The sequence below is a fragment of the Filicampus tigris genome, chromosome 2 (genome assembly GCF_054856515.1).
Source record: "Filicampus tigris isolate MCC_2025a chromosome 2, RoL_Ftig_1.0, whole genome shotgun sequence".
Taxonomy (NCBI): Eukaryota; Metazoa; Chordata; class Actinopteri; order Syngnathiformes; family Syngnathidae; genus Filicampus; species Filicampus tigris.
The window spans coordinates 17854693-17881700 of NC_141218.1; the positions used below are offsets into that span (position 1 = coordinate 17854693).

Genomic DNA, 27008 nt, shown 5'->3' on the forward strand with positions numbered 1-27008 from the left:
TAGCCACGGGAGGTCGCCGCCCGCCTGTCTATGGAGTTTAACAAAACTTTAGCAACGCTAAATGTCTGAAAACTAAGACCAATCGCCACCAAAATTCACATGCACATTCCTACTCTTGTCCTCTTCAGCCTGTAAAAATAATTCATATTGTTTTTTTCCTCATAGGAGCTCACATTTAGGTGACAACAAAATGTGACAAACCAAGCCAGTAAACAACATTGCAATGTGTGCCTTCTTACTTCGCTGACCTAGCCTGGCTGATGTGTCGAAGCAGTCTCTTGCTGATTTGGGGGCGTTACAACTTAAATCTGTCACCAAAAAAAACCTTAAATCACTACAGAGTTTTTCATGGGGAGTGAATTTTAGTGCTGACATCCCCCAATTCAACAAGGCGAGATTTATAAGGGCCACAAACACCATAACTTCTGTTTTCGTTTTGTTGAAGTTCAAGAAGTTTAGTGCCATGCAGCCTTCGATTTCTTCCAGACGGGACAGAAGTGGCCTAAAGGAGAAAGCATCCTTTTTGCTTTGCGGGACATAGATCTATACAATACAATACAATGCAATACAATTTTATTTGTATAACGCATTTCACAACAGCTAAAGCTGTAGTAAAGCACTTTACATACAACAACAAACTATAATACAACAAGTGAATTTAATAAATTAACATAAAAACACTACAGTATAATAGACACCAGTAAACAGCCAAATATTTTTCCAGGCTCATGACAACTTCAGTGCTCAAATAAACCATTTCATTCAAAATTAATGCGGCTATTTACTTTTCTTTTACTTTAAAAAAGAACATCTACTATATAGTCATGGTTACAAATATGTTTACGGTCAATTTGCTATAGCCACAGAGCATGCAGAGAATCAAAATACTGTACTGTTAGTCTCTCACACATTTTGGCTCATTATATGATTATTATCATTAGCAGATTCTAAAGTAATGTACATATTGTAGATTAGCACATAATGACCAACACGGAAAACAAGAGTGTATTCTGGTATGGAGACTAATTTTGCTGTCATGTTTCCAACCTAGTTTTTCTAAAGTATTTAGTCAGTATTTACTGATATTGTGTATGCTAAGTGAATGAAATAGAACATTTGATTTTGCATTGTAAGCTTCAGATTAATAATCGGGTTACATTTGAAGTAAAGCTTTATTGCTGGCATTGTTCGTAACCTCACACATAGTGTTTGTTTAAGCAAAACAGTAGTGTTTGCTGTTATTCGCTCAGCTTGACTGTTTGAAAGGAGCATAAAATGGCCTTTGGAATATGCCCTTTATTCAGTTCTAGTCATTAGATGTGAGGCAAGTTGTGAAACATGCTGTGAATTATGCAAAATAAGAAACAGGAGTTGTACAAAACCATTTAAACCTTTAGCATGACCCCTGTAAAGAACACATTACAGTGTTCGCAGTTTGGATGGGTGGAGATACTGTGAATGTGCTCCAAATACTGCGAAATGCTTCCTGTAAAAGTGTTCTCGTTCATCATTAAGTGCTGCAGGACTAAATATATACATAAATACATATATCTACAGTACGTAAATATGTTCAAAGCAGCACAACATGGATTATGTTTCATTAAGGTATTGTCATAGTTTGCTTTACCTCTCTGACAACATTTCTAAACATAAGCTTTCCTTGCAATGGTCAGTCAAAATAAAACATGATGCACACTTCTTTTTGTTATGCCAATTTGCTCAGATTTAAAATGTCAACTTCCTTTTTTTTTCTATTCGTTCACCGTTGTATTCCTGTTCCCTGTTCTACCCTTTTGTTTGCGTTCCAGTCTCCTTGGTGAGCTTTGATGTCCAGCTTTGTCGACATTTATGACGACATTATGCCCATCCATCCATCCATTATCCAATCCAAAGTAGTCGCATTGGCAGATTTTATCTACAAGAAGCATATTTGGACACAAAACCGAAATTATGTTACTTCACCATTGCAGTGTAAACCCTGACTAGGTGATCTGAATTATAATCCAAACACTTTTTTTTCCTTATGTAAAGCAAATGATTCACAATTTTGCTCCAATGTATTGTTTCTAATAATACAATATAATATAACAATATATTAGATTGGGGGAAAAAAAAAAACATAACTCTTGTGCTATGTTCATCAAATTTGTTACAGCATTTCAGTGTACAGAGTATCTTCTCACAGATGTGCCATCGGCCGTGTCGTCGTTGACTGGTGTCCCACAAGTATCAATTTACCAGGTAATCACTTGCACAGTTTGAGCCGTGCAGCAACACGTCGAAATGTTCATCAGCACCTGACCCTGTAATCTTGAAGGAGAACTTTTCATTGATGTTGTGCTTGCGGCCCTCTCAACACTCACCCCTCACAAGTTTCCCCTTTTAAAACACAAACACCATGTGATTGCATGTCCTCTGTAATGTCATCAGCGGGAGAGCATCTCTGGCCATGGCAATATAGAAGAAGAACATACAGCCAAAGGTCCCTGGATTTTCTCATTATTTTCTCAAAATAAAAACAGGTGGTTAAGGAATTCCCGGTTGTTTGCTGATGGTATTATAACATTATTGACAAAATTCTTCAGTCCATAGAATTTTTGTAGTTGCTACTTCTTGAAGAAATGAGGGCAGTTGTTTCTCTACTCTCTACTTCCCATCGACAGTAACCAGTAGACTGTCAGCAGCATTTTGAGGTAGAAAAGATAAAGTCAATACCACAATACCAAATTATTGTCACTATAACATACAGTAGATTGGTTAGCACGTCAATATATTGCTACCATTATCATCAAGAATCAGTATTCTGTATAACTCTTTCCTTTTGTGTGCTCGGAGTAAGATTTGGAATTTCTATTTACATAGGTTGGCACATAATTGACAGAAGTGAGAAAAAGTGAAAGGAAAATGTATGGTCATTCATGTTGGTCTGATTATACCTAAAGAAAATAAGAATGAAACAAACTACATTCCTTCAACTCATTGAAAAAAGAAGAAAAAAAAAAACATAGACAAGATCCTGGAACTTTTGTTGTAGGCTTCCAACACTCTGAGTGGACAATTCGATGCGATTCCTCTCCTTCCTCTACAGAGACACTGTACAGTGCTATCGTTTTGCATTTTGAGGAGCTCTCGGGGAGGTGGATGGTCTACCATCCTTTATGTGGATTTCAGAGCCGGATTTACTTTCCTCTTCTAGAGTTTCTGAATTCTGGGGAGTACCCTGATCCTCAACCTCCAACCAGTGCTGTATTGCCATCGTAGATTGTCCCTCTTTGCTACTTGGATTGGGGTGACAGCCTCTGAGTCCGACCGCCAAGACATTTTAAACTTTAGGTTTTACGTCACGCCCCAAAAAACAGCTCAGGTGTTCAGCACAGTTTGCATGCCCCATCATTGGTATCAATTGTTGTTAGCATGTGTGTGGTCTGCTTTGATGTATACTGTGCAAAAAAAAACATACAGCATAGAATGTCCCTTTAGGTATCATTATCATAAATTAAATCACAACTTGCAAGTATGCAATTAAATGAACTTCACAACAGCCTAATGTTTACATTATTAGTTTAGCGTTTTATAAACCGGGAAATCTCAAGAAAAATTGTTTATAACAGTCATTGCCTGGATCCTTCAGCACAATGGTGAAGAAAAAAAAGCAAACAAACCATTGTTTGTTTATCCTGAATCATTAGAGAATTCTTTAGAAAAAAAAAAAAACAGAATCAGCTCAGCCGAGCTTGTTGTTACCAGGCCCAGTTTCCAGCTCGCATTCTGACAGTGCCATCTTGCCTCTGTCACTTTCTTACGACTACTCTGGCAAACTGAAAGTTTTGATGTCAGAACCGTACCAGGTGGACCCCAGGCTGTGTGCAACCCTTACCCTCATAACGCCGGAACCTGGATTCCCACCCTGGTTTCTGGTATCTCGCATTGAATTGTATGATTGTAGGAGGCCATATTGCTGGATGAAAGCGTACGCAGTTGCAGAACGACATCTTGCTTCACAAGAAACAAGACAAACATAATTCTGGCTTTAATTCTGTGTTTTTCTTTGTCAGGATAAAGATTGTGGTTCGGTAGCTTTTCTCTCCATCCTTCTTCTGATTCACATCTTTTCTTTCTTTTCTTTGTGGTGAGGGACAGCCACTTTGCAGGCGGGCTGACTGATGTGCCTGGTTTCAAGTGGGGACAAACAGTACATCTGTAACTCTGCAGAACCTGCTGAGCTCCCACAAGTGTTAAGCTGCTCAAAGATTAAATTTAAAATCTTGAAACATTTGTTCTTTTCTTTTATTTCTCCAAGTTCTTGAATATTGTCTGTGTTGTTAACCGGTGGACTCCAACCCAGTTTAACTATAATGAGTTAAGTCTTTCCTAGTACAGTATTCAAATAAATATATCTTCAAATATTAACGGTTCTGTAAATGCATTTTAAGCAAGATCCAAATTTTAGGACTGTAATTTAATTAGGTAACACAGGCTACTTCCCAATTCATTTCATCACTGCCATTTACACGTGAGCGTATTCCAAACGTGCACATACTCAAGTGCAGGTATTTGTGATGTCAAAGAAGGATTTTGAATATTTTATAAATATTATTTAGGCATGAAATTGAATTTGTTTTGTACAACAGTGATCATATACTAAAGAAAAGGCAAGACATAAATGACAAAGTGTTTTCATCAAATCAGTTTAACCTCAGTTAAATGATTTCAGCAGTGGTACATTAAAGTTTCATTCTGCAGATTCACTTTGCATTTTCAGATGAAACTTTTGGTTGACTTTTTGTTGTATAATTTGTCAGTGTGACGTCTTGACCCAAGGCAATGTGTGTGCAACTGAGCCCATCTAATTTTGCGTTTACTTTTGAGTGAACTTGTTTACTTGTTTTGTTTTAAACATGTGCAGGGGGGAAGAGAACTTGCTAGTGTGTTGGGGGCTGTGCGTGTGTGTGTGCATGCTGACTGCGTGCTAGGCCATGGCCTTCTCTGTAGCAGAAGTGAAGTTGGTAATCTTGGAGTGACAGGACTGCATTGCAGCTGCTGCTCTTTTAGTGGACATGCACGGAAATACGTTTTGTTTGCTTCTGTGTGCAACAGAACTTATATGATGGTACTGCTTTTGCACTTTTGAACAACTCATTGGCAATTTGCGACAATAAAGTTTGAAATGTCAAATATTTTAGCACCTTTAGTTTACCATTGTCTCCACTCAAAAGTAGGTGAGCCGTCTGGCTTGTCTCTTTAAATTAATTGTTCTATTTATTTTTTATGGGCACCAAACACTCTTTAGCTGATCACCATTGGTGCTACAACAGCAGGCAAAACAGAACACTTCGCCTGAGATGCAATAAATGAGGCAGAGAAAATATGGCTTATAACAACATGCCTATATTGTGGAGCCAATGGAAAGGCAATTCATTATCTTTTTTAAAATACAGTGTCATAGTCGAATTATTTCAGTACAGGTTTGAGATGCGAGTGAGGTTTTTGTATATACATATATATATATATATATATATATATATATATATATATATATATATATATATATATATATATATATATATATATATATATAAAATAGTGTGTTGCCTATGAAATCCATGCAGTCCATCCATGTTTCAGAAAATCGTATTTATTAAATTAACACATTTTGAACTCTTACTCTTAGAGGGTCTCTTTCAAATGAATTAAAAATCTGAATTTAAATAATCCATCTAACAAACAAAAATGCTGTGAGCCATCATCCTGGCTTTCAGAGCGAGTAAACTTGACCTGAATTTAAAACTGCAATGCAAAAAAAGAGCACTATTTCACTGAACAATGAAAATAAATATTTGCAAAATAACTGCCTGAATATTTATATTACCTGCTTAATGGGACGTCAGCTCCTGAACCCTTGTACACTTTCACCACTTTCATCTTTACGCAGGACTGTAAGATGCCATCTTCAAAAAATAATAATAATAAACCATATTTTTGTGTAAGCATTCACATTAATTTCTAAATGTGACGTCGGTCTCTTTGGTGTGTGTGTATGTCCCGAAAGTAACCCGCTTGCGCAGAAGAAGAGATGACTCACTCACAACACGTTTGCGGAAGTAAGTAAGTGGTGCAGCGTGTTGGAGCATTTCTGCAGTGAAGCGATTCGGTAGGAGCTAGAAATGCAGTATTTGGGGGAAATGTTGAGGTGAGGCTCTTTGATCTCATTTCATGGAGACATCAGTAAAGATGACGTCACGTCATAACCGCACGTAAAAATTGAGCCGATCTGAGCCGTGGCTGAATTGCTACTTTCACCATGAATATCCACTTTATGCTTCATTTTTCAAGTGGGATTAAATTAAAGTCAAACATAAAGTCAATACTGTTACTCAAAACAACTTTGTAGAGTCATTCGCCCTGGCTTCCTGCACTTTAGTCTCTCCGCCATTTTGGGATCCTGATGACATGGCACGGTTCACACTGCGGTCGCATTGCAAAATATCAAATCGGTATCCGATCCACCACATATTAAAGCGGCCAAAAACTTTGACTTAATATGAAGACATGATACATGTTTTTGAGACAATTAACATGCACTTAAATCCGACACTTAATTTATGTTCCCCAAGCCACGCACAGCCGCAACATAAGGATGAAAGACCCCTGGTCTAGATGGTAATGAATGTGCATCCCATAATGCAGCTATTAAGGCGGGCACCGCTTATTTCCATCCCTCATTATGACATATTGCGTGGTCGCTCCCAGTCATATCGACAGCAGACAGCTGCCTGAATTGTACACACAATATACACAAATCCTGCTGAGTGCAATGCCACTTCGACGGCATGGAGATAGCCTCGAGTCATGACCCTATTTAGATTCCAGTAGGTGCAGCACAACAGAAGTTGCTTCATGGGATTGGCTTGACTGCCTTCTGTCAGCCTAGAAAAAAAAAATGCTCTTTGGAAAGTCTCCAAGTAAAAAAAAAAAAAAAATGAAAGCGATAAGCAGGGCAATAAAGGAAGAATAGCCTTTAGTGCAGCCTGCACTCGGCAAGCTTCAAAGAGCAGTATGTCAACAGAACAGATGCAGTAGCAGACATGACTTGCATAAGTTACTGATGCAGAAAGCATTGTTTCTGTCAGTCATTATGAGCAATACGACCACATGCTGTCGTTTTGTGAGTGTAATGGCAAATTCGGGATTTATTAGCTCTCCTCTGTGCTTCCTTGCTGATGCTATGACATGGAATAGTTGAGCTCATATATCTGGAGGAACAATCAGCCAGCCTTTCAAATCCATACATTTCACATACTCGTTATACTCCATTATTGCTGTGAAGTCACCATCATTCATTTCCCCTTCAGCAGCATTTTATTATTATTATATGACATTGTTTTGACTGGGTTGATATGCCCTCATCTGCCATGGTCATGGTATTGCTATCATTGCTATAACAGTGTCTCTCTATCTCTCTGAATATGACGGTATTACTGTACACCCCAGTATAATGAGGAGACGGTTGAACTGTGGTCAAAATATATACATATATTTATATTGGGGCGGCATCGCTTCACAGTGCAGAGGTCGTGGGTTCGAATCCGGCCCCGGCCTTCCTGTGTGGGGTTTGCATGTTCTCACCGTGCCTGCGTGCGTTTCCTCCCACATTCCAAAAACTGGCATGGTAGGTTAATTGGTCACTCTAAATTGCCCCTAGCTGTGATTGGGAGAGTGAATGTTTGTTTGTCTCTGCGTGCCCTGCGATTGGCTGGCAACCAGTTCAGGGTGAACCCTGCCTACTGCCCGAAGCCGGCTGGGATAGGCTGCTGCACGCCCGCGACCCTTGTGAGGATAAGCGGATTGGATAATGGATGGATGTGTGTCTGTATATTTATATATGTATATATCTCTATATATCTATATAAAACACACACATCCATCCATTATCCAGCATAATTCCTTTTCATTGATCTGCTGTTCAATTTGTTAGCCCATCAATGCCAATGCTACAGTTTTTTCCTTTTTAGGCGTAATCCTGTATGTATTCTGTATATCGTCGCTGTCGTGTAAAAAAGACTTATCTCCATTTTTTTTTCATTTTCTTATTTTTACATGAATCATGTTTCCGCGTTACAGACGTTGCATTAAAGCCAAAATTAAAAAGTTTCCAAAATTTGAGATGAGTGTTTTTCACAGGACAGCAACGATATATTTTCGGGGGAGTAACATAACAAATGTCCTTGGTTGGTTGCCGCATAGTGAGAGGAGAGTGTTTATTTCCTGAAGGGTATCCAAGTGCTGGCTGCACATTGCTCACACAGAAGCAGTTGACACCTATGCACTGGCACATCTTTGCTGATGGGGCGGCTGGGGTGGCTGGGTTGTAATTTAGGAAGTAATTTACTCCATTAGTAGAAGTAGCTGTTGCTTTTTGTTAGGATCAAACAAAAAGCCAGGACAATATTTAATGTGACAATATTATTTTGGAAATGGAGAACATTAATTTTTGCAAATGTGTCTCGCATTATGCCTTGTTTGGTATTTAGAGTGGAATGATCTTTTCAAAAATAGAGGACGCACACATGAACAAGTGTCACATTCATTCATTAATGGCATAAAACATGGCTGTTTGACGTGTGCTGCTTACTATGTCCTTGTGTTCACAGGCATAAATCTACTATATTTTACACGTTAAATGTTCATATTTTGAAGCAGACATGCACATAACTTCTGTATAAAAGCCCTTGAGATAATCATGCCGCCTTTTACAAGGTATATTTTGGGAGCAATCCTTTTTGAGGATGGCAGCCATAAAGACGAAGAAAAGAAATATAGACCTTGTTGTGAAAATGATATGAGGGTGAATGGAGCACTTTTTTTTTAAGTTGTCTGTTGAAGGCAACTGCATCCACTTGCAGTAAATATTCATTGAGGTTTTTGTGTGTGAAATTCATGTTTTGTTGGTATTGTTCTTTAAACACAGCAATTTTGTGTGATGCATATATATATATATATATATACACATATAAAATTTTCCACTTACAAAGCCTTTGGTGAAACGTCTTCCGCATTGACGTTTAATGCATCACGTCTACTAATTGCTAATCACGTGATTTTGGCATCTCGTCTTTTAATCGGCCAATTTCTAGAGGACTTTTGACTCGGCCGTCTGCTGCTGTCACCCGAATACAACGGACTGTGGAGCAGTGAAATGTCGGGCCAACAAAGTGGCATAATTTCAAACATCTGCGTGGGTCTCAGAATTAAAAAAAAAGATGGTGGTGGATGAGAATAGGCAATGTTAATCAACTTTATATATGCAGCGCATTTCATATACAAGGTAACTCAATGTGTTTCACACAGTTAAAATACAACATTTAAAGACAAAAGAATTTAAATAATTTAAGAAACAACAAACATTAATTTAATACATTTAAAAGCAAAATATTAAAAAAAAAAAAAAATCAAAGTATCTTACCGAAATTACACATACACGTTTTTTCATTCCAAAATCTAGTACAACCCTCGTAACGGCGTCTTCAGATCTCTTGGTTGAAATCACACCGAAACAGGCTACTTTTCATTTTCCAGTGAGGGTGCACATTATTATTCAACGTGTCCTTAATGAGCATTCTATGTTTGTGCAGATCTGTCTAAACTGGAGGTTCATCCTGATTCATTTTAAATGAAGTGCCTGGAGAGATTTCACATCAATATTCATGCACTGATAATTACAGGAAGCAGCCAAATATATTACTGCACTTTTAAGTGAAAAGCTGTGTCAAATGTAAACATGTACAATATATGATATTCTAATTAGAGTAATGCATTAAACGTGCTTCTGCAACACCATAAAGACAATTAATATTGACCTATGAATACATTAGGCAATACTCAAGGACATGAATCTGTAATGAGTGGTTGACTTGATTTTGAGTGCTTGATAATGAAGGAACAATTTGTAGAAGTTGAATGAATTAATCCATCTTTTAATTCACCTCGAGCCAAAAGGTGGCACACGATTACCAGATTGTTAGTGTATGAAGTAAATTATTAGATGATGTGAAGTTTGCTGGAAGACAAAGTTTTGCTGGTGTTAGCTTCTAACGCGTCTAACCTTGAGAAGCAAAGAGAAATGCACTTTTTTTTGGACTGCAATGTTTGTATGCATAATCTGGTCAGTGAGTATGCTGTATAACAGGGTTCAAGTTACAGTAGCTATGTGGGAGCCAATGGGACCAAAAGCCCGTGACAATTTTGATGAACAACAGCTGTTTTATTTTACAAATTATTTTTTGGGACTGTAAACGTCAACTGGGAGTGGCATTAAACAGCTTGAAGCCTCTTTTTTGAAGAATTGCTCATTATCTGCCATACTGCTGCTTGTACAAGGTTTTTGTCCATTTCAAGAGGTGTCCATTTTGCCACCTGCTGTCGACTGAAAATGACATCACAGTTGCTCAGGGCTCGAGTCACGACCAATCATGGATCACCTGTTTTCTGTAGCTGAGCCATGATTGGTCGTGACCTGAGCCCTGAGCAACTGCGATGTCATTTTCAGTCGATAGAAGTGACAAAACGTACTCCCCTAAAATGGCTAGAAATGGGTGGATTTTGCTGCTTAACTCGTATTCCACAAATGCAATATTAATCAGAATGTTGTTTTTAGACTAGTGGGGCTGCATAGAACATTTTCTTGTAAGGAAAATTTTGCGGTTGACTTCTACTTTAAGATCTGATGAACCCAAAACTGAACTTTTTGGCCATAATTCCAAAAGGGTGCAAACACAGTACTGCACAACATACAGGCTTAGTCAAGGCATTGGATCGATCAAAACTGGACGGCTCTCTTTGCTGATGTTTTGCCTCCTATCTACAAAGGCTTTATAAGTTCATGAAACAAGGCTCGAATATATTCCTCTTCCCCCATGTTAATTGGTTCATAATTAACAATTCAAACTTCAACTCTTCATCTGAATCGTGTAATTACCTGACACTAACGATATGATGACATCAGGTTATTGTGGGAGCTGTCTCAATGTCTTTCTAAGCGGCAAATCAGATCCTTTATTGTTTGGGTTTTATTATCACTAGCTGCTCAAGACTGATAGAGACAAACAAGCATGATGAATAGCCTTTGTTTGTCACATTATTAGAGCAACACATTCCTGGCAGTCTCATTATGGTAAGCCACCTCCACAGACAAAGAAACGGAGTAAACTCACTTAATATGCATTAAGGAGACTTGAATGGTGAAAAGGAAGAAAAAAAAATAGTGGTTTGTTTTTAAATATATTGTATTTTGTAAAATTTAGGTTCACTGATTGACTGGAAGCAAAGTTTGAAAAATATATATATTTTTTTCTTTTTCTCCTTTCCTATGGAGTCCATCTGTGCCAAACGTAAATGCATGTAAAAGAAACACAATCCGTCTGGAAATTACTTCATTTGAAAGTTGTGTTGTTGTATTCAATTGTCCATTTATTAATCATATTGTAAAATATCAAATAAACTAAAAATATACGCTGTCAATAGATTCAATAAAGTTTCAGATTGAATTTGAAATTTCGATTAATTCACATTACTTCAGATTATTTCGCATTTAAAAAAGAAATGATTCACTCTTTTCCACACTTGATAGACATAGACTTTTGATTTATTCAAGGTTATCGCCCCAAATATAACTCCATTGCTTCCCAAATGCCATGTAGTACATCGAAAAAGCTGTTTGTTTACTTTTCACTCCCTGCTCAATAAAACAGATGCTAAACACAATCCTAAAAGGAGTGGACGTTTGCATGTGCATGTGACAGATGCTGTAAGGGAAAGGCACACTGAATAATCATTCTCAGAAGTGTAAGTGCATGTAAGACAACTGTAAACATGTGCAATGCAATGTCTGAAATATTGATGGTTGTACTTGGGTGAAAATACATCACTATATTTTGGAGACGGGGTGAAAAGAACCTGCGGCTTCACTGCAGGTGAAAAGGTCATTCAGATATGACTCAGACCACTCAAAGCTGTTGGCATGCTGTTACCCAGGATTGCTATGTCTGAGCTTTATCGTCCTGCATCCATTTAATGGCTAATGTTAAAGACTCCGCTTAAATTCTTTATACAGTTCCACAGCTCACAAATTCATTTGACTTTGTGACCAACAAGTTGAGGCTTTGATTCAGTGCCGGAACATTTTCACGGCTGCAACTCAAGCTCACAAGTTTTTAGATGCCTTTATTGCTTACATCCTTTCGATTACTGTTATTTATGTATGTATGTTATGTATTCACTTTTTTCCTAATGAGACGCATTAGTAATAGTTACACTTTTGTTATGGAACTGTGCTTTTTACACAGCATGCATTGTGGGTCCAATTAATTTCTTCCTTTTAAGGGCTAAGCGATTTTGAAAAATAATGTAACTGCAATTTTTTTCCTCAATATTGCAATTTAATATGCGATTATTTTTTCAAGGGGCCTATTACCATGTATTTTTTTTAACAACCACAATCAATAATCAATATCAGATTTATTATACATTAATATTTATTATTTAAGTCTTATAGGTTAGACTTGCGCTAAAAACAAAAAAAGGCAAACGGATCATGAATTAAAGTGAAAGACAATTAATTGATGTACTCCAATTGGAGTTGCTGAATTACTAAACACTTTGACTTGCTTGCAGTCTTTTAAGCGTTCACTCTGACAGCTTCACAAAATTCTACCAAACAAGTTTTACCCTTTGCCATAAAATTAAATCGTAAAGTCCTGAGTCAGACTACCATAAAAATGCAAACAAATCTGTGGTTTTATTTCAACTTTTTGTGTTTCATGAAACAATGATATGTAAACGTGTGTACTGCATTTCTTAAGCACTGACCTTATATAGAGACAAATTAGAATTTGATCTTTTTTTTTCAGCCCTATTGCCTTTTAAAAATAAATAAATAAAAATCATTTTGCATGTAAAAAAAAAAACATTTAATATTCCTTATTTATCACAGCTGCAATATTGGGGACAAATTGCAATTATTAACACATTCATAACTTCTTTTCACTTAACCTTCCCCATAAAGTAGAATTGTTTTCTTCAGTCCTGCCAGTTTTATGGCTTTGCAATTCTAATTGCAAAGCAGCAACATGCGGCTTGCAACTGACATAACAAAATACAATTAACGTTTTTATTTTGCATTCAACCTCATCGTAAGTGTATCTAATGGTGTATCTGTGTTTTAACATATTCTGGTTAATAAAGCTCGCAAACATGGTTTTCATTCTAAGAATGTTTTTTTTTTTTTTGTTTGTTTTAGTGTCTTCAACTGTTTGGACTGTAGTATGTCCAGAGTCACGATTTGAATTATTCACTAACTGTTATGCTCAGTGCAGTTTGTTTCCCTCTTCCCATATTTCTCATAATCATACGCAGTGACCTCAAGGGGATGGAGAATAGATTATCCTTTTCCGTATTATCCAAACAATTGGGACATGGTCATACTATATATCACGCACACAATACATTTGAAACTATTGAGAGGAAATGTTGGTGCCTTGGTGATTTGTTCCAAGGGTAGAAAATCAATTCCCATCACAACAAAGTCTAAAAAGAATAGCACATGAACAACCTAATCTAAAATGTAGTGTGATTGCTGAATATTTATAAATCACTGTGGTCTTTGGTAACAGACGAAGTGACATTGGGATGTACAGTGAGATCATATCATGAGATGCGTGTATACGGTTGAGATGGGCAGATAATCATTCTTGTTCTCTTGAGGGAAATTATTCATTTGCTTCTGTTTTTTTTTTTTTTTTTTTTTCACTGTACGTCGTCTTTAACCACTTTGAGCCAGATTTACCAAAGATTTGCACATGCATACAAATGTGATTGTGTTTCTGGGTGTGCTACCAAACCCAAGGTTCAAAAACAATATTATGCAGGATGGGCACATACAGTACAATTGCCATGCGCTCAGGAGGAGTTAAGTCAAACAAAACGTAGCTTTTATGTGGTTGATGACTTCCCCACATTTATCTTTGTTATGGATTTAGTTATGTTTGTTTGCCTCGATTACTAATACTAATACTATTCCATCGCCTGACAACGCACTTGCAGTGCCCACCAACAATGTACACAACCTGTTAGTGCGAACACACAATTTAGCGCTTTGGAATTTTCCATCTTGTTATTTTTCAGTCTCAGCACCTCACTCTCATTTACGAGATCATACAAACACAACCATGGCAGTAACCCTCCTTCCCATCCTATTAAAAGCAACACTAGTGTAGCAGGACTTCAGAGGCCTGGAGCTCAGCCCAATTCTACCCATGCATGCAGGACCATGGGTATAAATGCAGGTGTGAAGGTTAATTGCTACCAGATGTTGATCCTCTTTAGTTCGTTAATCAAGTGAAATTATCTCTCTCCTGTGGTGGATGTCCAAAATCTAATAAGTTTGTATTTAGTGCGCTTGCTTCAGGTAGTGCACTGATTGAATCAGTGATTTTTGACGGTTCCTTCGTGGATTGAAAAATGAATAGCTGTCACAATGAATAGCTGTCACGTTTATTTCCAAGACTCATTTTAGGGGTCCTTAAGATACATTTTAGTCTTTTTATTCCGTTCCAATGCCTGAATAATAAATAATTGATTTATATATATATATATATATATATATATATATATATATATATATATATATAAATATAAAATGAATGCTTGTTGTCTTATAGCTTTCCTTAGGCACTCATGGGCTGCGTCGTATTGTCTCGTCATTACAATTTCCTCACAAACCATCTTAATAGTGTGATGAGGGAGGTTTGAAGATGCCTTGCAATTTAGATTTCCATTAAAAATGCAATACAAAGGACATACTTCATAAAAGAGTTAACCTGAAGCTTTGGTACAAAATAGGATTGCTCAAGAGAAAAGAACAATAGCAAATTATCTCTTTCTAGGCAGCAAATTGTGTTCATCTTTTGGCATACAGAATTATTTGCTCATGACAGCAGTCCATCACACTGCACTTCAATTGAGGGTAAAAGAAAATGGAGTATGAAAGAAGTCTCAAAGTTCTTTTTTGCTTTTATAACCCGTCACACCAGATGGTTTGGTTAAAAGGGAAGTCAATGCAAACATTTTTTTCCCAAGACTATGTTCTATGCTAGCCCACGAGTTGAAACAGGGCATTCTGATAAATATTGCGTTTGTGGAATAAGTGTTAATTCTCTCGTTTTCAGCCATCTCCGGGGGCGGCCATTTCGTCTTCTGTCGACTGAAAATGACATCACAACTGCTCACAACGACCAATCATGGCTCAGTTTCAGAAAACAGGTCAGTCGTGATTGGTCGTTGTGAGCAGTTGTGATGTCATTTTTAGTCGACAGAAGACAAAATGGCCGCCTCCGGTTATGGCTAAAAACGAGTGCATTTTGCTGCTTAACTTATATTCCACAAACAAAAAAATTAATCAGAATGCCGTGTTTCAAGTAGTGGGCCTGCTGTTAACATATTCTTGAAATAAATATGTTTGGGTTGACTTCCGCTTTATGGAGGCGTTTGTGAAGATGTTGCAGAGCAGACATTTGATTTAGTGATTTTTTCAAAAATGTTTGATGGGGGCTTCACATTATTGCGGACTTTGAAGTACTCGGCTGTCCCACTAGTTGGAACACGGCATTCTGATTAATTTTACGTTTGTGGAATATGAGTTAAGCAGCAAAATGGACTCGTTTTTAGCCATAACCGGAGGCAGCCATTTTGTCTTCTGTCGACTAAAAATGACATCACAACTGCTCACAACAACCAATCACGGCTGACCTGTTTTCTGAATCTGAGCCATGATTGGTCGTTGTGAGCAGTTGTGATGTCATTTTCAGTCGACAGAAGACAAAATGGCCGCCCCCGGAGATGGCTGAAAATGAGAGAATTTACACTTATTCCACAAACGTAAAATTAATCAGAATGCCGTGTTCCAACTAGTGGGCCTGCTGGGAACATATTCTTGAAAAAAATATGTTTGGGTTGACTTCTGCTTTAAGACAAAAATTAAGCGTTACCAATTCAATTGCATGATCTGTGATTTAGTTGTGATTTGGGAATAATTTGGCAGAAAGGGAGAAAAGTGATTGTCGAACACTACTTGTAGGCACAATAGATACCCTTTGTGTTCTTTAAATAGAAGGGAAAAAAAATGAGTGATTGCCTTTTGACAAGGTCAATGCACAAATGTGTTTTGGCTGCATCAAGATGGGAAATGTGCCTGACCACACTGCATATGTTATGTTTGATACAACCACTGGGGTGCATTACATCTGCTTCTTCAGCGTGGGCAATGGGTGAGAAAATGATAACTGCCGCAGGCAGAAAGCATCAAAGACACTATACCTAGTGTGCAGTGTATGATCAGACTCCTTGTGTTATGTTCGCTGGTGTGGAAGAGCTGACTGGAGGTGTTATTTATTCACCAAAATGGACATGCGATTAAATGGAGCAAGAATTAAAAAAAAATAATAATAATAATTTGAAAAACTGAGAGTGCAGTCAAGTCTTATTTCAAAAAATAAAAAAAGTAATCGAAAGTATGCTATACTTGAAGAGAGAAAACAAAACAGTAATGGGTTTAAAAAGAAGGGGAAAGTAATGAGAACAATGAGGATTCATAAACTATGTTTCCACAAAGTGACACAGTACAGTTTCATTCGCTGTGGTACAATTTGGAAAGGTAAACCATAAACTGGCTTGTGTTTCCGCCAAGCAACGCGCAGGCGGCATAATCATTGCAATATAAATACCATAGCCAGGAAATATTTACACAAAGCATTTGCTTTTAGCAGAAAACAGTGTAGTGTTGCTCATTTATTTTGGGGCCCGTAAACAGAAACATTAAGAAGTGGGAGGTTTTGAAATTGACAACAACATCATCCATCCATCTGCTGTACTACTTGTCCTCATTAGGAAGCTAAAAGGCATACTTTGGCGATATGAGTGGAAACCAGATAACCTGGAGACAATCCACACAAGCAAAGAGAGAATGACATGCGAACCCCGAACCTCCGAACTGTGACGCCAGTATATTTTTCATCTATAAACTGAAAACAGCACTCTAAAGCTTTTTTTTCACATTGCTCGTCAAAGCCAGAGTTCCCCTTCTTTTTCCTGTTTCGCTGCTCCAAGTGAAAGTGGATGAAGACACCAATTTCCTGTTTTTCGAGATAGCATCGGAGGCTGGACGGTGGTTATGTGAAAGGGAATAATAGTGCGAAGCTCTACAAAAGAGACTCAGGCATCCCACTCTTAAATGTGTGTCCATACGTGCGCTCGGAAGCAGGAAAACACTGGCCACAGTTCGATGATGGACTACATGTCATCAGGCTTGTGGCCGCATAATCTTCGACATTCAGATGAAGAGATGGGCGGAGCGATCAGCTCCATCATAATAATCTGTTAAATTTTCAATATCCTGTAACATTATGAGCCTTGGTGAGGTTAAGTTTGCAGCCTTCATAGCGCTTGTCGAGTCCTCTGGCACCTAAATTTATGCTTAGATTTTCTTTATACTGAATTACGTAACATGAACCTGAAGTCTCTACTATTTTGGGATTAGTGACTAGTGGACTCACCAAAAACACGGTGGCCATTTTGGTTCACTGTCTTCACTCCAAGCAAGACAAGTAGCACTTTACGTCTTTTATTGTGATCACAACATACTACGGTTATGTTATAATCGGTTTGAATCACGAAAATGACTGACGCTTTGCAATCAACGGTTCAGGCATGATCTCATTCTGAAGTGGCAAAAATAAGTGTTGAGTTGTGGACAAATTGCACAAGCTCAGCTCCATCGTTCTCTATGGCAACAAGGCCACACAAGAGGAATGGATTTGGAACTTGAGCCGAGCTGCAATATGTCTTATTTGTGGGGATTTACTGCAAATAGGGTCGACGTTGAGACACAAGCATATATTCAGTTTGAAAGGAAGGAAAATGTCAATTAAATATTGACTGCAACTACAAATTCTATAGTCAACTGAAGATGATATTAAAGTAATATAATATGATTACACATGTTAACTCCAAACTGCGACAGGTATGTTTGTGAATGTTGTTATCCTTCAGGCCACCACTGACAGCTCTCCAGGACTTTTTGGTTTGCTCAGGTTATGCTCATAAAGAAAATGATTTGACTTTTGGCTTTTCAAACTCATTTGAAGTAGGTCGGACATTACATGTTCAATAAATAAACTCTGAGGTAACGCTGTCCTTTTTGATGATGAAGAATTGCATCATTATCCCAATAGAACTGCAATAATTTTTTATCACAAGGATTTAAGAGCCTCAGGCACTTGAACTGGCAAAATAATTTGAAGCGTCATGACTAACCTTGACAACTCACAATCGTCAACTTGCAAAGCTCGCCAACGGCACTCAATTGCAACAGAAATGACTTTGTGCTGTAAACAGGGATTTAGGGATTCACTCTTATTTATGGGAGAAGATGAAAGACACACTGGATTAGAAGAGAAATGATAAATAATGAGCACGGGCAAGGACCAAATTAATATTAAAATCCTCCAGAGTCAAGACTCCAGTCAAACTGATGACCAAAAACGAAATGCATTTGGTGGTGCAGATACAAAGGGATTAAATGTTACATGATTTATTGTGTGTTATGTAACAGTAAAAAAAACAACACAACATTTGGTAAGTACATGCAAATAAAATGTGGATCGATTCATGTATAAAATAGTTGGTTGTGATCTTGCAGTTTACATGCCAATGTCATACTCGAACCCCAGCGAGTCTATTTCTGTTACCACAATTTCAAGCACGGCATACTCATGCGTACTTGCGCCTCCCACCGCCCTGACTTGGATTCAAATTAGAGATGCCGCTAGGATTGGCCGGGAAAAGAATACTTTCGTCCCACAAAGGCACAAATGCCCCGTTATGTCCAATTCTAACTTTGCAAAATCTCGCAAAATACCAAAAGAAAGAAAATTCACCCATGCACACAGTTAGACTGCGCCTCGGGCTAGACTTGTGCTCGGCACAAATATAGGGCCCTTAGTAGAGTTTATAGATATGTTCTTATTCAGTTCTTATTATGCTATGCACTTGATGTAAACGAAAAGCATGCCATGTTTGAACAATGCAGTGCAGTACAGTTCTGAAAAAAAAAAGAAAAAGTAGAATTACTGATTGGTTTGGGCTCCTCAAGTGAAAGAAAAAAAGGAGACTCTGAAGTAAAAACACATTTTTACTGTCAATTACGGGATATACAAGTCCCAGACAAAGGGAAAAATGTGTCTTGTATCTTTAAGTGTTAGCTAGTGTTGGCTCAGGCTTTTATGCCATCAAAACAATGTGTTCCCATAGTTGTGCAATTGTTGTCAACTGACAAACAAAAACTCTAAATCAGCTAATGATAACAACTGAAAAAGTAGCCCTTACCTGTATTGTGTTCTTGATTCTGTTGCGTCATCGTAATGAATTCTCACTGGTTCTCAATCCATCAATTAATTAAATAAACATTTTAGCGCTTGATTATAAAGCTCACTATTTGTCTATCTTACACTGTCTTGTCATCTGTGGAGGTTGAGAAAGTAACACGCCTATTTTGACAAAGTAAGCAGTAGAAAGGACAGATACATGTGTTTGAATGTAGGGAGTAAAAGTAAAGTCCTAAAAATGAATACTCAAGTAAAATATCTGACAAATCTACATAAGGACAGTTAATAAACTATTTCAATTTTATTATATGACAATGATTCTATAGGTTTGTGAATAAATACAATACTTTCAAGGGTAAATCCATCAAAAATATTTGATGCATTCACGTTTCAGTAGCGCCGTGAGCAAAGAAAACACTAAGTTGGAAAAAAAAAAAAAAAAACACAACACCTGTGATTTGATGTACAGTCACTGCTCAGTTTCTCTTCAGTCATCATCAAACATTCAAAGGGAAAATCAACTCAAACATATTTTTTTCAAGAATATGTTCTATGCAGGCCTACTATAGTTGAAGCACAGCATTTTGATATTGCCTTTGTGGAATATAAATCAAGCAGCGAAATCCACCCCTTTTTAGCCATCTCAGGGGGTGGCCATTTTGTCACTTCCGTCAACTAAAAATGACATCACAGTGTCTCAGGGCTCAGATAACGACGATTCATGGCTCAGCTTTAGAAAACAGGTGAGCCGTGATTTGTCGTTACCTGAGCCCTGAGACACTGTGATGTCATTTTCAGTCGACAGAAGTGACAAAATGGCCTGCATAGAACATATTCTTGAAAAAAATGTGTTTGGGTTTACATCAACTTTAAGGCAGCATGTTGTTCATCTGACAAAGTGCACAGTGTTGGATGTGCTGTGGGCACAACTGTTGTCCTTCATCCAGATACAAGTCACCAGTAGTTCACTAAGTATGGCATTCTATAACGTTTCACAGCTTGACATTCACTCATGTTTTTGATGTAGAGCATTAGGAGTATGCAAGCATAATCCATCTACATTTGCTTGTTTTGACGCTTTAAGGATGAGAGATGAAAGGTTAATTTGCCGGCTGCGGCCAAAGTGTCTGTCGTCCTTGACGATAAAACCACTGGGGGGGATGTTGTAGAATGAATGAAAGTCTCTCCAGAACAACTTCTGATTATAGAATGAACTGAACTACAATGAAATTCTCTCTTTCTCAAACAGGGATTGTCAATGCAAAGTACACATCTTTACGGTCACAATATCAATGAAAAATAATTTAAGAAAGAAACAAGCTTTTACAGGCACACCACAACAACTGCTCCTACATCTTGAGCAGCAGAACCTTGTCACAGCAATCACTCTTTTGTAATAATGGATTGAATTAGAGCAGTTTATTTCTTTGACTTATAACAATGAGTAGCAACGTAAAGCATGTTACCACAAACCCCACGCGGCCCTCAAAGCATTGCATTCATAATTTACAGTAGAAGGCTCCATAGTAATTCATTGCTGAAGGCAAATTTAAAGCTACAAGATAGTGTAGTGGTTTCCATGCAACCAGTGTAACATCCATTCCCACTCAGAGACAAGATGTACATGTGAGTGTGAATGGTTGTCTGTTGTTGTCTATGTGACCTGCCTGCCATTGAATGGTGACCATTGTAATTTTGCCTGCATAAAAACATTATGCAATTAAAAATCTTTTTTTTTTGCTGGACTCTTATTAGGGGTCATTTTTTTTCTTCTAAATGCCATTGTAATGCACATGGACTGAATGAGTTAAACCCAATTTAAATTCCAGTAACATTAAATAAAACCATCAACATTTTCACAGGATATAAATTCTAAAATAACACAAATTAAAGCAGACATGGACAAACAAACCACAGCAAAGAGGCATTAAATTGGCACAATTGTAACACAGTCCTGAAGTGTAATTACTAAGGATGAGTCACACAGCCACATGTTGTTAGAGTAATGAGGGGGTGGGGGGATAAATCAGTAAATGGAAAAAAAACAACAAAAAAAAACATCTGCAGAACCAGTAGTCGAAATCAGTATTTTTTTAAATTGGGTTGTAAACTCTTGTCATCTGCTTGTTACAGAGAAACCAGTGGCAAATTGAAAGTCAATAAATGCCTTGTCTGTTTTATAAATTATAGGAGGAGTCATTTGAGGGTTGATTTTAAAAAGCAGAGCAACCAAACTTTGCACAGTAGTATCAGACTTCGAGCATGATAGCCATTTTATCACCCCCACCATTTTTCCAAGCTATTTAGCCAAGGTGGCGGAAATGAACACAGAGGAGACGGGTTGAATGGGGATAGATATCCAATTAGTGAAGCAGGAAGCAGTGCCTCAGAAGACAGTTTACAGCGGCACACCAGGTTCTTCCTGCCTTCACCATTGCCAGTAATGTGCAAATGATGGTCCAAGACATGTATCATAGACGTTGCTATGGACCGCTGCTGGCGCAAAGCAATCCCTTGTAGAGGAAGATTAACTTTCATCGGAGAATTGAATATTAAACTCGCTTGCGTCTTTGCTTTTCTGTTTATCATCCTCTTTCCCTCTACTCTCATTTGGGATTCCCAAGTTGACCCATATAACACAATAATAATATCAGAGAAAGAATTCATGTCGTTTGCTGGAGCTATTATAATGAAGTTGAGTCATGCTGAGATATTGTAATGAGCTTCAACAGGATCTAGACTGGCATAAATGTAGCCAGAAACCAGGGAACCAGAAACCATAAATAATCAGAAAACATTTGGCTATACCAGTCGATCGCTACACGGTCAGAAGTCAATTGAGAAGGGTCAAAGATATTTAGCTATTTTCCACCAATGAGGCTTCTGACAGAAATGTGTTCACAATTAACGATTCTCTGATTGGTTCATTCCTATGCCCGCCAGCCACAGGCCATGCTAGATTGACCGAAAGACAAGAGCTTTTGATATCAGTAACAGGATATTACAAAAAAAAAAAAAGGACATGAATGATAATGTCTTTTTTTTTTATTCACAGTAGATGAAAGCCAGTATTGTCTGCCTTGTTTGACTCCAAAGAAGCTATTGTCACAAAAGAGGTGATTTTGAGCTACGCGAACAGCTACAAAAAGCAACCTGCACAACTAACCAGATGTTCAATATTACACAACTACTCAAGTTTATCACTAGAGACTTTGTAGGGACTGTAAGTTATTTGCTCAAATGAAAGTTATTTTTTGTTCTTATTATTTGCATGAAGAAAACATGAATAACCTTCATGATGTATGCTTTTTGTGAACTTCTGTGCTTTTTGTTTGACATTTTTCTATCTTCACTAGGGTCGCGGGTGTGCTGCTGATTTTGGGTGAGAGGCGGAGTACACTCCGAAGTGGTGTTTTGCCTTCTTTTTTTCCATCACAAATCTTTTGGAATCTGTTACTCCTGCCTCGCCTCCCTCCTTTCTCCTTGCGCGTGGGTCCTCCACACCAACGCCACGAAAACCGGCAACGACAGATAACACAAAATTACGAGCAAGCTGTTTGTACAATGCCAAATAGCGTGTCACTATTGTATGATTTACCTTGTATCGAATACAGTACTGCGTTGTCAAATTAGCCATTGAAAATTAATTAAAGAGCGCTAACTTGATTTTGTCATTGCTGTATTCAGTGATTCAAAGCTTAATCGGTGTCGACTCATCGTTACCAACAGTGGTCTCAGTACAACCCTATTTTATGAAAGATATTAACAGTTACTTTAACTGACATGCAGATGCACTGGCACCCAAGAAAAAAAAAAGTGCTGAGTGTAATAATAGACTGCCTACTATTTAAATTACTAATAAAATGTGAACTAAATCTGTGCGTATGAGGGTGCCACCAGCCACCATGTCTAAATTAAAATATATGGCGTTTACAAATTTTGGCTTCACTAAAGCCATCTGAAATGCAGAGAGACCTCAGTGTGTTTAGGTAAAGATGTGCTTAGTAATGAAAGCTTAAAAAAATAATCCCCCCATCAGCCTCTTTCCAGTCCCGTTGCTGATAATTTACACAGGCAAAGACATCAGCCAGACAAATTGAAATATTTCAATGCACTCCCCAGACACGTTTGCACGCATGCAAACATAATACCAGAAGCCTATGTAACATGTCTCCCAGTAAGCCAGCTTCACAAAACTGAGCAAGCATATCAATCATAAGGGGCGTCTGTTTGATGTTCATTGTTCAGCATTTATATGCTCACCGGTATGATTATTTGGAGACATTTATTGGGATGGCGTATTAGTTAAAGAGCACTGTTTGGTTACAGTTGTCATGGAAACACAGGAGTTTGGTTTAGTGTTTGTCTGAAAGCCTCAGCACGGTCACCATTCTGCAAGAACTCTTTGTTGAGTAAGAATTCCTTCTTATCCCAAATTCCAGGTTACACACAAATCGATATCCCATCTATATCTACCATCACAAGATAAATTTCCTTCATACTTACTACATACTTTAAATCTGCTCGTCTTTATCTCAGCAACTAATATATACACATACACGCGCACGCGCACACACCCCGACTCACGGTGGGTATAAAAAGTGTACACACCCTTGTTCAAAAGCCAACTTTCTGTGTTTTAAAAAAATGAGACCAAGATAAACGGTGGCCATTATTAATGTGACCTACAATCTGTAAAGTTAAATTAGTGAAAAAAAAATCTTACAGAGAGGGCAAGTAAAAAGGAACAAGGAAAATGTGATGTATTAACTGGGATTTGGCTGGTCAGAATTGAACAATCAAATTCAAACTTATGTTAAATGTGAGTCAGCACACACCTTCCACCATTTAATGTGTCACTGATTAGACCAAAATAAATGTTAGATGTCCTAATAGGCTTTTCTTGATTTTTTTGTTTGTTTGCTTTCTAGCAGACCAATAACATGTCTCACACATCTGTGGGATGTTTTGTAATGGTCCAATTAAACCAAGGCTGAACTTTTTGGCGATGAATTCCAAAAGATATGTTTAGTATAAACAAAACACTGCTGATCGCCTGAACACTGGCTCCCTATAGTGAAGCGTGGTGGTGGCAGCAACATGCTGTGGTGCTTTTTCCTCAGTTAGTCTTTGTACAAAACCTTCAAGTTTCTGCTAGAAAGAAAATATTAAATGTCAGGAAAAGCCTGATAGAAAATCTGAAATGTATATTGTCGCTGCCGGGCAGAATCATCGTAGTGTCAAATTGACAACTTTACAGGAGGTAAAAAAACAAAAATACAAAAAACAACAACAAAAAAAGGTAGCTTGATTGAATTCACAGGCACCGCTTCGTTGAAGTTGCATTTTATCGCTATTCCACACTCACGTCAACATAAATAGTACCTGAAAATTGATTAAGATAGTACAAACATAAAGCCGGCGACAGCCGAGTACTTCAAAGTCCGCAATAATGTGAAGCCCCCATCAAACATTTTTGAAAAAAATCACTAAATCAAACGTCTGCTCTGCAACATCTTCACAAACGCCTCCTTAAAGCGGAAGTCAACCCAAACATATTTATTTCAAGAATATGTTAACAGCAGGCTCACTACTTGAAACACGGCATTCTGATTAGTTTTTTTGTTTGTGGAATATAAGTTAAGCAGCAAAATGCACTCATTTTTAGCCATCTCAGGGGGCGGCCATTTTGTCTTTTCTCGACTGAAAATGACATCACAACTGCTCACAACGACCAATCACGACTGACCTGTTTTCTGAAACTGAGCCATGATTGGTCGTTGTGAGCAGTTGTGATGTCATTTTCAGTCAACAGAACCTCAAAATGGCCGTCCCCAGAGATGGCTAAAAACGAGTGGATTAACACGTCTTCCACAAACGCAATATTTATCAGAATGTCCTGTTTCAAGTAGTGGGCTTTCATAGAACATTTTCTTGATAAAAAATGTTTGCTTTGACTTCCCCTGTAAGTAGATATTAAAATGAGTTGAAGACTTACCTCCATTGATACTCGGTGGTCGATGGTCATCTGCAACGAAGCATCAAAGGGATCGACTTTAAAAAAGCTATCCAACTTAATCCAGCAAATTTGACTAATTTCTCTCTTTTTGTCGAAAAAAAAACCCCACCCAGACGTTAAATAGCGACAATTAAGCCACACAGCTTCTGCAGACTGAGGAAACGGAAATAGTTTTGCCACATTTCTGCAAATATATTTGCATTTATCAAACATAAATTGCTTTCAAGAGTGACAGTGTATTTGTGTATTTGCTATACCATTTTAAATTGGCTAGACTTGCATAAAAAGTACAGGTGAAGCTGGGACGGACCACTTGTATCGATTTGTGAAAAAAAATGAATTTGACCATATTTGTCCATATGAGGTTTCCGCAGGACAGTGACGATATGGGATTAATCAGAGGCACTTTAAACGGTAGCAGATGTGCGCTGCCTCCTATTTAACGTCACTTTGAATGTGACCGGTTATTTCTACACACAGGCACATCCCAGTTATGAGAAGGTGTGCACACTTGTGCAAACACATTATCTCTAAAAAAAGTTCATTTGATCTGTGCAGGTTATAGGTCACATTAACATGCAGAAATGCTTTAAATCACTTATCTTGTTCTATTTTTTTATATCACAAAAACCTGGCATTTGAACATGGATGTGTGGCCTTTTTATATCTACTGTTAATTCTCTCTGAGCCTGGAAAACGAAGTTCCTTACAAAACTGATTGTAGCGGTGACAGTAAAAAAACAACGGCCAGCCTGCCCTTTTTGTAACCTTTTTATGCCGTTTAACGAGGTCAACATTTGGTCACAATGGCATCACTGGTATGACAAGCGCAAATGACATGAGGACAGTGATGTACTGTAGATGACATGTAAGAGCCTGATCCCCTTTTTTAAAGGACACGAACACCCTGAAGCACCACGTGGAAAATAGGAATGGGAGGAACATGCAGGAGGGATGGAAGAAATCATTGCCTTCATTGATAATAGCGACAATGGTCATAATTGTATTTTAGAACCAGTTAAGAATGAGACCATTCACCTCCAATTTGGGATATTGCTGTCAGGGTACGGTCATGGAGGAGGACTCAAATGCAGGGAAGCAGGGAGCTGTTCAAAACAAAATGGCTTTCATTTCCAAGACAACAAAAGAAACTAACCCAACACTAGGACTTGATTTGGACAGAAACACATGACATGACAAATGACAATGAACCCACAAGGACGGAAAGAAAGCAGGGAACTAAATACAGACACATTAGCGAGACAATGAGGAACACCTGGACAGGACACAGAGGGTTGGGGGGAGCTGATTGGCCGACATTAGGGGCTGGGATGACAAGCACAGGTGGACACAATAAGCTTACGAGACAGACACAGAGGAACAAGGAAAAACATGAAACTAAGGTCAAAAACCTAAATCAACAAAGACCGACCATGACAATTACACACTAATCTTGTGCTCCTGCACTTAATCTGCTAAATTCTCACCTTGGTCTGAATGATATGTAGCCTGAATGACACAGAAATCTTATAAATCAAGCCGTTTTCATTTAAATA

At 37.9% G+C, this 27008-nt stretch overlaps 1 long non-coding RNA gene across 1 annotated transcript; it reads right to left on the bottom strand.

The window, feature by feature from the left end:
* Positions 1–748: 748 nt before the first annotated feature.
* On the bottom strand, positions 749–26654 carry LOC147151641 (uncharacterized). The gene is made up of 3 exons (XR_015085717.1): positions 26491–26654; positions 25432–25461; positions 749–1915 (listed from the first exon to the last, which is right to left on the bottom strand). It is a non-coding gene; the product is annotated as an uncharacterized LOC147151641 (long non-coding RNA).
* Positions 26655–27008: the final 354 nt, after the last annotated feature.